This window comes from Gadus macrocephalus, chromosome 19 (assembly GCF_031168955.1).
Source record: "Gadus macrocephalus chromosome 19, ASM3116895v1".
Classification (NCBI taxonomy): Eukaryota; Metazoa; Chordata; class Actinopteri; order Gadiformes; family Gadidae; genus Gadus; species Gadus macrocephalus.
In genome coordinates, this window is record NC_082400.1 from 13,926,812 (window position 1) to 13,942,802 (window position 15,991).

The following is a 15,991-nucleotide window of genomic DNA, read 5'->3' on the forward strand; positions in this document are numbered from 1 at the left end:
TTAAAGGAGGGTTTATTTTGGTTAATAAGCACCTAGTCTGCCCTCCTGAGCTTCAAACGGCTCTCTTGAATCGTGTGCTCGTTGCTTGGTGTTTGGGTTAATGTCGAGATATCTTTGGGATCCATCTCTGTCCGTTCCCACTCCAGAGATGACTCCTAATGTTGTTTGTGTTTCTCTCCCGGCTCCTCGTCTGCATTATTGGGTTAATGACCGTCATCTCTTCAGCGCCTGCTTCGCGTGTACAGCAGGGCACTCTCGTCGAATCAATAGGCTGCTCAGAGGAAAACGACCCCAGAAATAGTTGGAAGGGTATAACACCCTATCGCTAACCACGGGGAGGAAGGGCTGCTCTTATTTTAAATCGCGAAGGGGAAATTACATGCTTTCATGACGGGAACTGAAACGTACAGAACAGATAAATGGTAAATGAACTGCATTTATATAGCGCTTTTCTAACCAGTGGCCACTCCAAGCGCTGTGCAATATCGCCCAACATTCACCCATTCATGCACACACCGATGGCGGTGTCAACCATACAAGGCGACAGCCAGCTCATCGGGTGCAGTTAGGGTGAGGTGTCTTCTTGGATGTCTTGCTCAGGGACACCTCGACACTCTGCAGGAGGAGCCGGCGATCGGACTAGCAACCTTCAGGTTACCAGGGCAACCTGCTCTGCTACCTGAGCCACATGCCCCACGTAAAACAGACCTTAAAACGGACAACAGGCCTATTGCAGACCCAAACGCTGCACCAGCAGGGCTACTCTGCTTTGAAGGGCCGCAGGGGGGAAAACAACCGACTGCTCTCCCAGCAGTTGGAGTGGAGCTCAGACTGGAGCGTGTCATCGGCGACATGTGGTCCCCTCCACGGGGGGGTTCCTCCGCGCCCGCCTCTAATTTGGCGTCGGCCTCGCGGTTAACTGCCGGTGACCTAATCAAAGCGACAGACTAGCGTGGGCCCTCAGGAGACGGGCCCCCGATGTTTTTGCAAAACGCTCCCGTCGTCCGCGTGCATACTAATGCGTGTTATCTGCACAGAGGTGGCTGTCGCCCTTCTCTTTGTCTCTGTCTCTGTCTCTGTCTCTGTCTCTGTCTCTCTGTCTCTCTCTCTTTTATATATATATTCTGGTCGGTTTTCCTCCCTCAGGTCAAGTCAGAATCGGTGGTGTTTTTATTTATTTTATTTTATTTCGGTTTGTTTGCCCTCTCAGAAGGGCCTTGGGCGTGTGTCAGACATCACAAACCGCTTCAAAGAGAGCAGAACAAACATGTGCACTGCAAAATCAGAAAGCAGCAGAAAATAATGCGGAGACACGTCCCCGACTGCTGTGTTCCAGATAATAAAGAAAGATAGTGTTTCTGTTTTTCTTTGCTTTTATTGTACGCGTTCTGCCTCGGTCTGGCTCATAAACCATCCCCTGAGGCACACCTGTGTGGCCATGTCTCTCTACCTCCGGGTCGGGAACCCATTTGGTGAAGCCTTGAGTGTAGATGGGGTCATGTCAGATGTTTGACTTGAGTGACTCGCGCTATAGAAATACGATGGTGCCTTTTTGACTGGGCTGTAGGTATTGTTGGAGGATGACTGGGGAAAAGACCAGGGGGGGTTTATATTGAAGAAGTAGTTGTGGTTGTTTTTTGACCCCACCCTCAAAGAAAAGGTTTAACTAATAATGATCTGATAGAATTGTCGCCATTTGTGAAGCTATTGGCATCACATGTTTGGTGTTTAAACTTGATAAAGGACAAATTAATTACACATTATAGTAAGTACATTGTTCAAAGCAATCGTTTCTCAATTGAGCAATAATTCCACCACTAGGATAAACCCTGCTCAACAAACGTGCCTCTGCTCTCCATCTCTCTAGTACTTTGGTATTCAGTATTTTGTCCATCCTGTTCATTTTATTTCTTTGTCCCTCTCCGTCTCTGCCTTTGATATCTTCTGGTATTTGCCCTTCAGACACCCATGATCTATTTAGCTCTGCTTGGAATGCAGGCCTATGTTTTTTTCCCCCATCTTTTATTTTTGATATAGTTTTGTTTTTTACTCTTTTAATAAGACGGCCTTCGCGGCCGTGTCCTCAAACGGCTCATTTGCCGTTTGACGGTCCCTCGCTCTCTCTTTGATTCAATATCTCTCCCTCTTTTTCCCTTTCACTGTCCCATCTGTACAGATAGACGGTCTTGAATTCAGTCTGGCTCTTCTCTCCTCTCTCTCGATCGCTCGCTCGCTCGCTCGCGCGTCACCTTCTTGCTTTCAGTCCCCCTGTCCCTCTCTGCCTCTTCTCCTCTCTTGCCAAGTCCGAAGATCAGATCAAGCAGTGTTTGGCTTTGAGTCTAACTGAGTAGGGGAACCAAATGGGCAGAAAAGGACAGAATATGGAGGGGGATGTGATGCAATCCAAACCTCGTGAAATGTCATCCAGTTCAAGAAGTCTTCAGGCCCACACTTTCAACATGGCAGGGGAAAGAACAGTTAATGTTAAAATGTTCATATCTGCCGCAATAAAGATTGATTAGCTTTTAAAAACATTTCAGATATTTTCTATGTATTTAATGAGCGGCATGGGCCTTAGGTGGTAGAGCGGGTTGGCTGGGAAGCAGCTAGTCCGATCCACTTCTCCTTCCTAGCTGAGAGTGTTGAGGTGTCCTTGAGCAAGGCACCTAGCCCCAACTGCTCCCGACGAGCTGCCTGTCGCCTTGCATGGTTGACACCGCCTTCAGTGTGTGAGGGTGTGCATGTTGGGACATACCGTACTGTAAAGCGCTTCGAGAGGCCACTGGTTAGCAAAGCGCTGTATAAATGCAGTCCATTTACCATTTAATAGCATGACTCAGTGCGATGCGTTCATGCAGAACAGAACGGCCTACGTCAGAGCGTGACGAATTCCCCATATGGAAATCCCCTTCATACCCCGGATACCTTTTTGGAGTTTCGACAATAGTTTCCATCAAATTCCCTTTCAGCTGTGTCCACAATAAAACGGTACAGCTGAAAGGTACACATGCATTTCATGTGTACTGGATATTTTGACGTTTCACCTACTGTCGCTCGGGACAGAACAGAATCATTTCCTCCTCCTGATTTTAGTCTTAGAACAAGGAATCCACCTCAAACACTAGCAGGGATGTAGTAAAGAGTAGTCAATTCTTTACTACATGGATGTAGAAAAGAACACACAAAAAACTAAAAGTTGCATTCCAATAAAAAAGAATATTCCTCAGAAGTCAAATTCATCGCTCTTTGAAAAGGTGTACTTGCAGTACCATGCTTTTATATTTTCATTATATCAGTGCTGGCATAAAATGGTCTCAAAACCACTATACTGTTTATGGCAGTTATTTCTGGGACCATACATCTTCAACCCGGTGTAGTGACCTTGACTCCCTCCCTGGAAGGAGGAATCCTGCACTCTGCGTTCCTTCTCGAGATTCCTTCCTTGCTAATTAAGGGAGATTTTCTTGCCCTCTGGGGGGTGGGGGGGGGGGTCCTAAACACTCGGCCTGTTAAGCCCCTTCAGCCTACATGTGGTTTAGCGCTACACAAATACAATTGAATTAAACTCACTCGCCCACGCACAAGACTTCCACTCATGACCTCTAACCCCCTCGCCCCCCAGCGGGGTTACCCTCACCCCATGTTAGTGTAACCCCCCCCTAGGGGTGGTGGTGCGGGGGGGCGGGGCGGCCCCCTGGCATGAGTCACGGCCTGCGCTGGGCACGCCGCTGGACACACACAATGGCCTCTGTACACAATGCAGACGCGAGGCCGCCCCGCCCGCGCAGGAATGCCAGGCACGCCGCAGCCCGCTTCCCGACACACTGCGTCTGTGTATTGTGTCCACCCCCCCCCCCCCCCCCCCCCCCCCCCGCTGAGCCAGGAGCCAGGGGCCAGGGGAGACGGCCCTGCTGCACCCGGTAACCCGGCACAGATGGCTCATACCTGGGTATGAGCGTATTGGGATCCTGCCTGCTGAACACCTTGAGGGGAGAGGGGAGGGCTGGAAGGGATTCCTGACTAGTGGAGCTGCAGGGTGGGGGAGTGTTTGTTCACGCGCACGTGTGTATAGACACACACATAGACACACACACACAGAGACAGAAACACACACATAGACAGAGACACACACACACATAGAGACACACAAACACACACAGAGCAGAGAGAGAGACACACACACACACGCGCGCGTGCGGTCACACATAGAGATACCCGGACAGAGACAGAAACACACACATAGACAGAGACACACACGCACATAGACACACAAACACACACATAGACAGAGACACAAACACGCATAGACAGAGACACAAACACACATAGACAGAGACAGACAGAGACACACACAGACAGAGAGAGAGAGAGAGTAGGTCACATTCAATTATTTTTTATATACTATGCTGCCTTTCTGGCAAACATCAAATAGAAAATTCGATTGGAAGCACAAAAGAATACGCATGTAAGAGCTAAACCCGAGGGCGATGGGGAGAAGCAAACTTTCAAGTGTTTGTTTTCTTGTTTGTTTGCGTCTTACCATCAAAGTATCTCCACGCTATCGTGAAACACTATCTTGCTCGCCTGCTGAGGTACAGGGCTGGGTTAGGATGAGGACAAATCCTCACAGATAACGCCATCTTACACAGAACTCAGTCTTACACAACCGCAACTTCCGTCTTGGAAACGCACACACAAACTGTTTCTACCAAATGAAGATGTCATCATTTCGAAACGTTATTGATGTTTATTCTTTGTTTCCTTACTTTTAGGCACATTTGTCCTTGGCTAGATTGTCTTGCTACAAACTCAGTCTTAGGTTCTTGGCCGAGGAGGCTCCACTGGGAATAAACCAATAACCCTAGCGTATCCTACCAGTTGGGCTACAGGGCCACATTATTTCACATTTATTTATTTGATTCCCCATAAAACTGCAATTTCGACCAAAGCGCACGCTCAAAATGTGTAGCACTCGTCCAGTACCTGTGTTTATCAAAATAGTTCCCTCTCACTCCCGGTGTGTCTCTCGCCCCCCCCCCCCTCTCTCTCTCTGATTATGCTGCCCACTCTCCCCCCTTGAGGGGCTCTTCAAACAGGGGCTGAAGGGCTTCTACTGTTTGGATTATGAAAGGGTGGGCAATCACGGGCCGCTGCCAGAGATGACTCATTACCTGGCAGGCAGCCTTACCTTGGCTGCTGGGCAGAAACGACTCGCCGATGATCAAATAAAATCTTGTGTAAAATACACATGGCTATTCTTCATGTAAAAAAAAAAAACATCAATAATTTAAACGGGAGGTGTTTCTGGGGTGCGATAATTCAGTGATTAGCCAAGCCAATGTCAGCAGCCTGACCTGGAGTCATCCCTACGCAAGAAGCCCTGACCCCTACCTGCTCCACAGTAACCCGTGTCTGAATCGCTTTACGTGGTTCTGGATATGAACGTCTGCTAAATGTGAACAGTGAAGAGTCGATGCATTGAATGGGTTTGCAGCACCGTACTGGAGTCTGGTGGAAGGTTAATTTGGTATTTGGTGAATATGTTCTTGGTTCCTCCTGAGTTGTTGTTGTTCTCTTCACCTTCATTCCATCCTGATCCCTGAATATTTTCCCCTCTTGGATTCTGGCTGCTTGGACTCCTTCCAGGAATAGATCCATTATCAGAGGCCTGAACTAATCCTCTCGCTCTCTCTCTCGCTCTGCCTCGCTCTTTATCTAACATTCTCAAGCTGTCTCCCCCTCTGTTTCCTTGTAATTCCAACTTTCTCTGTCTGTCTCTCCCCTCTGTCTTTCTGTCTGTCTGTCTCTCTCTGTTTCTTTCTCTCTCTCTCTGTCTGTCTGTCTCTCTCTCCCTCCGTCTCTTTCTCTGTCTGTCTGTCTCTCTGTCTCCTCTCTCTCCCTGTCTGTCTCTCCCTCTCTCTCTCTCTCTTTGTGTCTCTCTTCCTCTGTCTCTCTCTGTCTGTCTCTCCCTCTGGCTCAGTCTTCCTCCCTCCCTGTCCCTCTCCTCTTCTCTCTCTGTGATGTGAAGCATAACCCTGAGTGGGGTGAAAGGTGACTGAATATGAAGCACACATTTAAGGCAGCTCGTAAAATAATGTTGAACAAAAAGCATGGAGAAAGATGAACTTTGTCGCAAATTCTATGTATAGAGCTTAAGAGTTCACACTGATAACCCCTCCCCCTTCTGCCCTCCCCCCCCCCCCCCTTCCTCCAGTCCTCCTAGTCTCCACATTCTCACCTTAAACCTTTGAGCTGCTCACCAACAAGCTCAGTTTATTGGAGTTTATTGCACATTTCTGCCCCCCCCGGCACACACACGCACAACCGTGAACGAATGCACGGACGTGCACAACCACACACAAAGACCTACAATCACGCACACCTACAGCCGTACACCTACACACAAACCTAGACAGACACACACGCCTGCGCGCGTGCGCGCGCGCACGCACGCACCTCTCTATCTAGATGACGGCCAGAGCTGGAAGTGGTGGTGAGCATAAGGAGGCAGGTAGGGGTTAAGGGCAATGTGCTCTAGGGTTCCATCAGGTTATTCTGCTTTAGAGTCAGAGACATAAAATAAGTGGTGGACTGCTAATACGTTGCTGGTGCAAACAACAAAGGCCAACCTGCTACGCCTCTATAAACGCCCTTAAAGTTTCACTCTTGTTCCTCAGTATGAAAAGAATGTGGTCACATGGCGGTAATAAACCAGTAGAGAGTTTAATGAGTCCTATATAACACTCTCACTCTCTCTCTCTCTCTGCCTCACCTGTCCCGGAGATCACGTGATGTAGAGACAAAGTTATTGCACGTATGTGTGCTTAGATTCATAAAGCCATTTAAAGACACTTCTCCAAACGTGTGGACTCACTTTATGGTGTGTGAGGTTGGTACACAGTACTCGAGTGAACAGCAAGTTTTGTGGTTTATTTAATCGAAGGAAATGTCATAGAAAAGGAAAACATAGGTAGTCTATACAAGGCCTATTGGCGGCAAATGTGGTTATTTTATAAAACAAATGATTCATAGTATAATTGAGGCTCTTTTTTTAATAAGAAAATTATCCAGGCTCAATTATAGAACACTGTTGTATAACACAGACTGAGGGAAAGGCTATTTTCACATTATTCTTGTTAGATATATACAAGACTGTTATTCCGTTTCCTACTCATTTTGTAGTCCTGGTTCTCTGCTCTATAATGTTTAAACTATTGGGTCTGTTCCCTTTTCAGTTGAGAGTTTGTCACTTTTTTTACAGATCCTTTGTAAATCCAAAACCCTCCATTGAAAGGGGCCGTATGATATCTTTCGTATCTACATAGCTGTTAATAAACGTCACTGCAGAGCTCTGCACAGAGCCAGCATATCTCTTGATAAATGAGCCATCTTGACTGCCCTTTTCACAAATCAAACACACCCGTGTGAAATGAAACGACATATTTGCAACCCTGTCTCAATATACAAACGGCAAGGCCTGCACACTATCTCTCCATGGAAATATGTCAGTTATATAGCCGCTATTATTTTATGATTGTGAACTTTGTCCAAATATTCGGTGGGAGCGCAAATGTTTTGCAGATTATTTTTTTTGTAGCTTTAGCCAAGTTGCCAGCCCCCATGAACAATTTGCTGGGACGATCGGACATAAGCACCACACATAATAATGCCTGACAGTTCAGACACTTTGGCCCAGCTACCAACTCCCGGTTCCCCCTCCCCCACCATCCTCTGTTCCAGCCACAATTCACACTTGAAGTAGGCCTACATTGTTCTCTGGCCCCTGTCTACTTGTATTGAACAGGCCCTGCCAAAAACATGAAAAGAGCTCTCTCTCTCTCTCTTTCATGCTCTCTCTCTCTTTCACGCTCTCTCTCTCTAGCTCGCTCTCTGTGTGTCGGTCTCTACTACTACCCACTTGAACAGTCCCATCTGTACTCACTCACAGTTAAGTACATCTCAGAAGAGGGCTGTCAAAACAGAACCAGCGAGTCTTGAGTTTGCCTCGTCCCAATCGTTCCACGTGTCAAAGAAAGTTCCCTGTTGGACACGACTGCAGCCTTTTGTTCTGGTGGGTGGCGGTAATTAACATGATGATCGATAGTGGTTTAAAGGGGTGATATCATGCCAACAGGTGTGAGTGTGATTAGCCATTACAAGCCGTCTGAAAATCTGCCTTTCCCTGTGCCCTAGTGACATCACTAGTGGGCGTGTCCACCTAGATGTATGATGGATTGTTCAGTCTTTTAGACTACCCCAGTGGACTGTGGCAAATGTCTAATCCAACAGTAGGAGTGGGATAGTCTATTGGACAGTTGTGTCGGAGTGAAACCCATAAACCTTCTGGGTTCCAGCTCAAATATCTGCGGTCTCCCTACAATGCAAGCAGTACAAACATTTCTATGGTCCTTATTTCAGAATCAATAAAAATCGCTGTAGTTAAGATGTCAGTTCTTTAATTAAAAGTCTAATCACTGGGCAATACCAAAGCCATCCGTCACTGAAGTGCTCTCTGAGAATACCTGCTCTTAATAGATAACAATGAATCCTCACCCTTGTTTGAGTGCATGGCGATTGTCGTCACGACAACGAGACACTCGTAGTTCCCTCTACTATGAATTTGTTCCACACGGCCAGTCAGCATCATCACCTGCAACCTAAAAACAATGTGCGCTTGTGTGCTCCGGCCCCCGCCCTTGCCGGCCAGCAGCCAATCAGGTTGAAGCTTGTCAACGTGCCCCTGCAGGCCGTGTGTGTGTGTGTGTGTGTGTGTGTGTGTGTGTGTGTGTGTGTGTGTGTGTGTGTGTCCCTGCCCCTGCCCCTATGGGCCTATACGCAGGTGCTTTTGTGTCTTCTGCAGCGTCAAAAGATAAGCCATCTCCACCTGGCATGTGACACTTGTTTTCTTTAGATTCCTGTCCCATGGCAACCTCGCGGTCACCTGAGGCAGGCAAAGCAAAGAAAACGATTAAACGGTGCGGGCGACGTCCTTGCGGGGAACCGCCTCCTTGCTGGCTGCTTCTCCAAAGCCCCGTTTATGGGCGGCGGAACTGTTGACACAGGAGCAGTTCGTTCTTGTCTTATTGTCGGCGTCGCTTTCCTGCCAAATTCAGGTGAATCGGATTCAGTTTGAGACATGTTGGGTCTTTAAAGTGTGTGTGTGTGTGTGTGTGTGTGTGTGTGTGTGTGTGTGTGTGTGTGTGTGTGTGTGTGTGTGTGTGTGTGTGTGTGTGTGTGTGTGTGTGTGTGTGTGTGTGTGTGTGTGTGTGTGTGTGTGTGTGTGTGTCAGGAGGAGGTTCTTGTCATCAACAAGAAGCTGCCAATCCACTTCCGCCCAGACCCTTAAACCCCCGGTCCCCACGTGGCTGGAGGTTCAGTAAGTGCTGTTTATAAGGTGGAAATGATAGCCTTGCGTGCTCCAGTGGGCTTGCCATGTGGCTGCAGATCTCTGCTTGTAGTCGCTGAAGTGAGCTGTGAAGGTTGGCCCGCTGGCTCAAAATAGCCACAGTACTACTTATAGACGCCTTTATCCTATTAATGACCAGGTAGGGGTTGTGCTTCTTGCGCAAGTATTCCGGTAGATTGTAGATTGTAGAATGTAAAGGTTGCTTTATGCACCTTCCCTCCTCTGCCAATGTTTGTCACGGCGTAATAAATTGTCTGTTTGAGGAAGAGAAGCCCACCTGCTGCAAACATGGACGACGAATCTTATAGATGCTGACTTTGGAACCGGGTTACCTCCTCCGAGTTCCTATTGCCTCAACAAACTACCGGCAACAAAAAAAACAACTTGGAGTCTTCGTCTTCATCTCCTTCTCCTCCTCCCATCAGCCCATCCATGGGAATGACGAGTAAACAGGGAGAGAGGCCCATCCTTCACGCACCGACTGTCTCATTGGAAGCGTATGGCAAGCACACAAGACCAAAACAAGTCTGGCCTGTCTTAGAGCGATGGCTTGCCCGCACAGGTTTAATACCTTCACCAGATGTTTCCCAGACACAGGTTTGTATAAATAGGGGGTGGTGGGGGTTGCCTTACAATGCAGCTGGATTCTCGAGATCACTGGGATGCGGTAATCCGTCACGCCGGGCTTCGCATTGCAGGCCGATTGGCGTCATTCTTGTGAGGAACGATGTGATCTACATGTTGGATTGGTGATGGACAGATGGTTCGTCCTATCACCTGCCAAGGATTTTTCTGCACCTTTTCCAAAGGATGAGTTCCCAGATGGTTCTGTGTAACAAATCACATGGCATCGGGTTATGGGGGGGGGGGGGGAGGGGGGTAGAACAGTCCTTCTTAAAGTGAATAGATAGATAGTTGGTGATGATGTGTGGTTGGTTAGGGTGTTTAACTCTGGGTCCAGTCCTTCATATCCGGAGCCTATAACCTGCAGGCATCCCTAAGCACGTTTTCCCCTTGTTTTGGGTTCTTTCGGTCTTCCTCTCCTTCCTAACTGGGACCAAATGGTCGAGGAATGTGTTGATGATGTCTTGTTATTTCCTGTCTCTGTCTACAAAACATGCCACGTGTCCCCAATCACCCATTCCTCCATCTTTCCCTTATGTTCCTCACAATCCCCCTCTTTCCCGAACACATCCCTGCACTTCTTTCTTCCCGCAGAAATGATCACCAATGCAATTTCAAGTTTGTTTCTCGACCCCTTCTGCGGAACAATCCGTCTATTCTTCTTGACAAACTGATAAGAACTTGTGGGGAATCAAACGACCAACTGCTATCAAACAGGAAGTAGGCTTTAGCGGGTTAGGCGTACACAGGAAGACTCTGGCATTCTGTGTTTGTGTGTGTGTGTGTGTGTGTGTGTGTGTATGGCACACTAATGGCATTCCTAGAGACGTTTGTTTTTTGCCTTGCCAAGTGGTAAGGCACGGAAGGCCGTGTGGCCGCCTGCACTTGTTTAGATAGGCAAGCGTACTTAGCGCAGTTCTAATAATGATGTCCATCCAGGCGCGTCTAGCCAAGTGGAAGTATACTATTAAGTAAACCTGTCACCATTAGATGGTACAAGCTTAAGAAGATGTCAATAAATGCATGATGATGTTCTGGTTTGGTATGTGTTCCTTTTTATAGTGGTACTGAAACTACAAAACCAGTTACAAATATGTGGGCAGCATTTCATCTTTTCTTCTTCTTTTTTAGTTTTTTGAATTAATATTTGAGGTTCTGAATTTTATCATAAAAGACGGTTAATCATTGAACTGAAGCTAATGAGGGGGAAGAGATCAACTCTTGCTCATTAGATGTAAATATTTAGAAGACCTCTTTTAAATCTGGACGCTTCATCTCTAAAGAGATAAAACTGTGGACGATTGCGCTGTAGCCATTAAGACCACTTTTAGTTTTTCTACTAGGCATTATCTCTAATTATGGTGTTTATTTTTTAACTCATACACAAAGCTTGGATTTGGAAAGGTCAAGCTCTGATGTTGTGAATTGTTGGTGGGATTCAAACCTTGAATGACTCACACAGCAGCAGTTTGTTTGGTAGATGCACTTTGTGGGGCCGGTGTTGCTCTGAGCTAACGCAGTGCTCCCCACCAAGTTTATAAGTAGCAATATAAACCTACTTAAGCATAAACATTTACTAAAGTCTTAACCCCCACTGGGATTATGCAATGTCAATTGTAGTTTTCTTAATGACAGCCGGTAATTACATCCAAAAAAGTGTGTGTGTGTGTGTGTGTGTGTGTGTGTGTGTGTGTGTGTGTGTGTGTGTGTGTGTGTGTGTGTGTGTGTGTGTGTGTGTGTGTGTGTGTGTGTGTGTGTGTGTGTGTGTGTGTGTGTGTGTGTGTGTGTGTGTGTGAATACATATAACTGTAATTTGCAATGCCTGTGGCCAATAACATCAGCCAGACTTGTTGAGTTGTGGAAACCCGATTCTCACGACAGCGGAGGTCAGCGCGGCTTTTGTCTGCTTCCTGGAGTCTTCCCTTCTGGACCGGCCCGCTTTCTCCTCTTTCTCAGCGGTGTTGTCTGTGGCTTCTCGGTGAAACCTGGACGGTCCCCAAGTTTAGCAAAGTCCTGAATACAAGTCAGACCAGTGTGTCTCGACCCCCCCTCCCACCACACACACTCCTTCCCCCCCCCCCAATCTTTCTCTTAAGACTCTTCCTTGAAAAGACGATCAGCCAATGAACTTCAAGATGCTGAATGGCATTCAACTCGTATTACCGGTAACCCGGGAGATAGATAAAGGCAATCAAAACAGGTGGGTGGGGGGGGGGGGGGGGGGGTTGGATCTCAGTACAGTTGAAGTGGAACAAACCTCCCTTCCGTCTTGGGACTGTACAAAGATATTTTTCCCCAGATATTTCTTGCGTAGTCCGTGGTAACAATGGCCCGTTATGTAAGAGCTCTGGGGTCCGTTTTTTCACTGGACGCTGCCTGAGCCAATCAGGATCAGGAGAGGCTGTGCAGGGCGCCGGGTTGCTAGGTGAACTAGGGGCTTAGGGACGCCGCCGGGACGCTGGCCTTTCCAACCGGCATTCTTGGCATTGTGCCCATGTTTCGAGGAGGAGGAGGAGGAGGAAGAGGAGGATGAAGATGAGGCGGTGGGGTTAAGGGGCATCGGCTTACTAAAGAGCGGATACCAAGAATTCCTGAGGACATTTTTGTTCTGAGAAAGGGATGTTTGTTGCCAAACATCTCCGGGGGTCAGGGGTCGCCGCCAGGAGCTGTCCGCCGCGATGATGGCCGCCATTAGGGGGATGCGAGTCGGTCTGGCAACCATCCTTTGAAAAGGTCATCGGCACATCCGGAAACGCACGCTTATATCCACAGTGGATACCTCTCATCCATTGTGCCTGTTTGAATTGAATCTAAATATGGAAACGCAGAGAGACTTGGATATTATATGTGCACGCATGCCGTAGCGTTGGGGACAGTTGTAAACGTTGTTCTTGTAAACCTCCGTTATTGTTCAATGCCTTTTTTTTTAATTTGAGGTCAGAAATAGACGGTTCATTCCAAAGCGGAGTCATGAAAAGTGGTGATGGTATGCTGTAAGTGTCAGTCGGTTGAGACCGGTTGTGATGTGAAACGAGAGAGGGAAGGGGAGGAAGTGAACTCCCACGCAGAAAAACGGCGAGCGGTTTGGACCAAACATCCCCCAGACCCACATCCACGACACAGGCCCATAACACCTCCTGTTTGCTGATCCTACGCAGACCCCTGCAAGCCCCCCACTGTAACCGCTCTCCCTTCTGGTCTGGAGGAACAGGATTTGGTTTGGGCCCCGTCCCCCACTTCCCTCCACTGTCCCTGTGTCATCGTCTTGAGTTACGGCCGCCTCTGGTCGGCGCCAGCGGCGGCGGGAACGGGCAGATGTTATAGCCATCCACGACGGCGGCCTGTAGTTGCTATGGGGTCCAGACTCTCCAAGGCTAACGCGCTAAGCGCGGTCGGATGGCTGTTGTTACTCAATGTCAGACGGACTGAAGGACTGGTATGAGGATGTCCGGGGTCGAGTTTTCAGGGGCTGATTTTGAAACATGTGTCTTAACAGATTTTTTTTTAGTGCCGGTCTGCTTGTAACTGATCTTGATAAATCTGTGCGTGTGTGTGTGTGTGTGTGTGTCCCCCTCTGGGAGAAAGTAAAATACATGATGTCCTATTAGCCAGCCTTTTTTCTTTTTCAGAATAAAAACGTCTCAGGGCGGGTCCTCCTGGATAAACCAATAGCTGTCTCAATCGACACCCTCCATCCAATCACCTGCACTACTCCTGCTTTATGATTGGTTGGATCGGTGCTGCTCTGTGTCTTCCTCACTGTCCTCAGACGCAGAGCAGAACAGTGAGCTATGCTCTCCACTGTGGCTGTAGGAACCTAACCTCGCCTGCGCTCTTACGCAGGGCCTCAGTGTTTGTTATGCCTGAGCTTGAGCAAATACACAATTATGAGGTGGCCCTTTGTTTGGCGGGTCGCCCAATTAGGATAATCGGGTCGTCCCGGTAACGGGCGGGGTCAGTGTGTTTCCACTTGATGTGGAACGGGGAGGAATACTGATGCCTTCATGGTTTAATTGGCAAAACCGGAGCTCTTTTTCTTGGCTTCATGCAGTAAGTAAGTTATGCAGCCATATTTACAGAGACAGATACACACAGAGACGCACGGAAAGACAAACACAGACAGAGGAATAGACACAAAGACACGCGCACATATACAGAGACACACACATACACACAGAGACACACAGACCAAATTAAATCATAAAACTTAGTTCTAAAAGTAATCCTTTCATGGACACAAACCAAGGCTGTCTGCACATCAATGTAATTGTTTTGTCATCCTTGTTTAGAAGATAGGCAGTACCAAACACTCAGCCAACATGTATGTATGTGGTAAATAAGTGTGGCTGACACGTGCTTGTAAACATGGAGGAGTCTTGTCGCCCAATTCTGTGCGGCAAACATATATTTTCTCAAATAGTTGGATGTCTTCTAAACGAAATTCAGAGCCATGCAATCAGGAAATCCTCAGTCGTGTCTATAAATTGCCACCGCGTTCAAATAAATGCAATCAGCGATACACAGACACAACATTTCCCCCTGTTTTCCGACATTATTCTCCAAGACCTGCAAATTAATTCACTTCTCAGCGCTCATGTTATTAAGTACTGCTTACCTTCCATCCACACACACGTCTATGTTTGGAACCACTCAAGTATTTTGAATGAATAATTGAGCGCTCATCCACAGTTGGTTGAAATGTTAATGAATGTTTTCCTGGATTAGTTTGACAAGAAAAGTAATGCTCTGGCTCGGCTCCACGCAGGGGTTACACTAATGAATAATCAGTCTTTTTAAAAAAAATAATGAAAAACAAAAAGCTGTGTTTGTGTGTAAATCGCAGACACACACACATATTTGTGATTGTGTGTATGTTATGAGCTGACATGGGGGGGGTGGGGTAGAGGGTGACAAGAACAAGGGAGGAAAGTTATGTATCATATCCTCTTCAACCTTTGTCTCTCTTACACCTCGACTTTAGCCCCACAAAGAGGGGGGGGCTTGGATGGCTTAGGACGGGAGGCCCGCATAGCTCACACTCAGATCTGGCATGGGCCCGGCTAAGAGAAAGACTTAAACGTAAGCCTCTCCGTGATTAACGATGACTTTCTCTCCCGTGATTTAGTACATATGGGATTCAGTTCTGAGAGAAGAGGAGAGGGCAGGTATCCCGGGGCGGTTAGGGCGGGAAGGGGGGTTGGCTCGAGAATGAAGGCACTCTTTAACCCCCGAGGCCCGTCTTCCCATCCTCGTAGATCCAGGACCAAATGTTCGCCAGGAGCGGCCGACTTTGCTCAAGGAAAGGGTGAACTTCTCCTGTAGAGTGAATCCTCCGAAACATTGATTAACATTTCGACCCGGTGCTGGGCTGTGCTGGATGAGCCCTCAATTATTAATTCATAAACACGCCAAGCCCACTACTGGCGGGCAGGATGTGGACTGAAAGTACGCCACACCTAACGACGCCAACTGAACGAAAATAGTGTGAAGTATTTTTGATGAAGCTAAAAAAACGAAACCCCACCAAGCCGTTGAACTCTGACTCACTCTTGACCAGCTCTGTTCAAAACGGTGACTGGGGAGGTCAATAGTCCAAGAACAAGCTAGGCTTAGCAGAGAATGCACGAAAGGGGCCATTACTTTTCGAGGAGTCGAAGCGGTCCCAGGCAGTAGAAGACCTTCTGCCCAGCGAGCGGTGCTGGCCCTGCCAGCAAAACGCTTTCTCACGTTGAAAGGAATGCCCACTCGGCTGCCCCAGAGGTCGACGGCTCCTCCGGGCTCCTCCGGGGTTCTGGCGATGGTTTGATAAGGGCTCTATGTTTGTACCGCTGTGTACCGCTGGTGCACAAACATGTTGCGAAAGCAATCCTCCAGGTGTTGGAAAGGTCCTCATTGCGCTGTTCCTAGTTAAAACATAGTTCTTTGGTTTCAATGCGCACAGGAGATTTCAGGGAGTTCAGT

The 15,991-nt window shown here is 47.8% G+C and overlaps 1 protein-coding gene across 1 annotated transcript in view; it reads left to right on the forward strand.

Moving 5' to 3' along the window:
- pawr (PRKC, apoptosis, WT1, regulator) overlaps window positions 1-15,991 on the forward strand; it is a 38,807-nt gene that overhangs the window by 1,747 nt on the left and 21,069 nt on the right.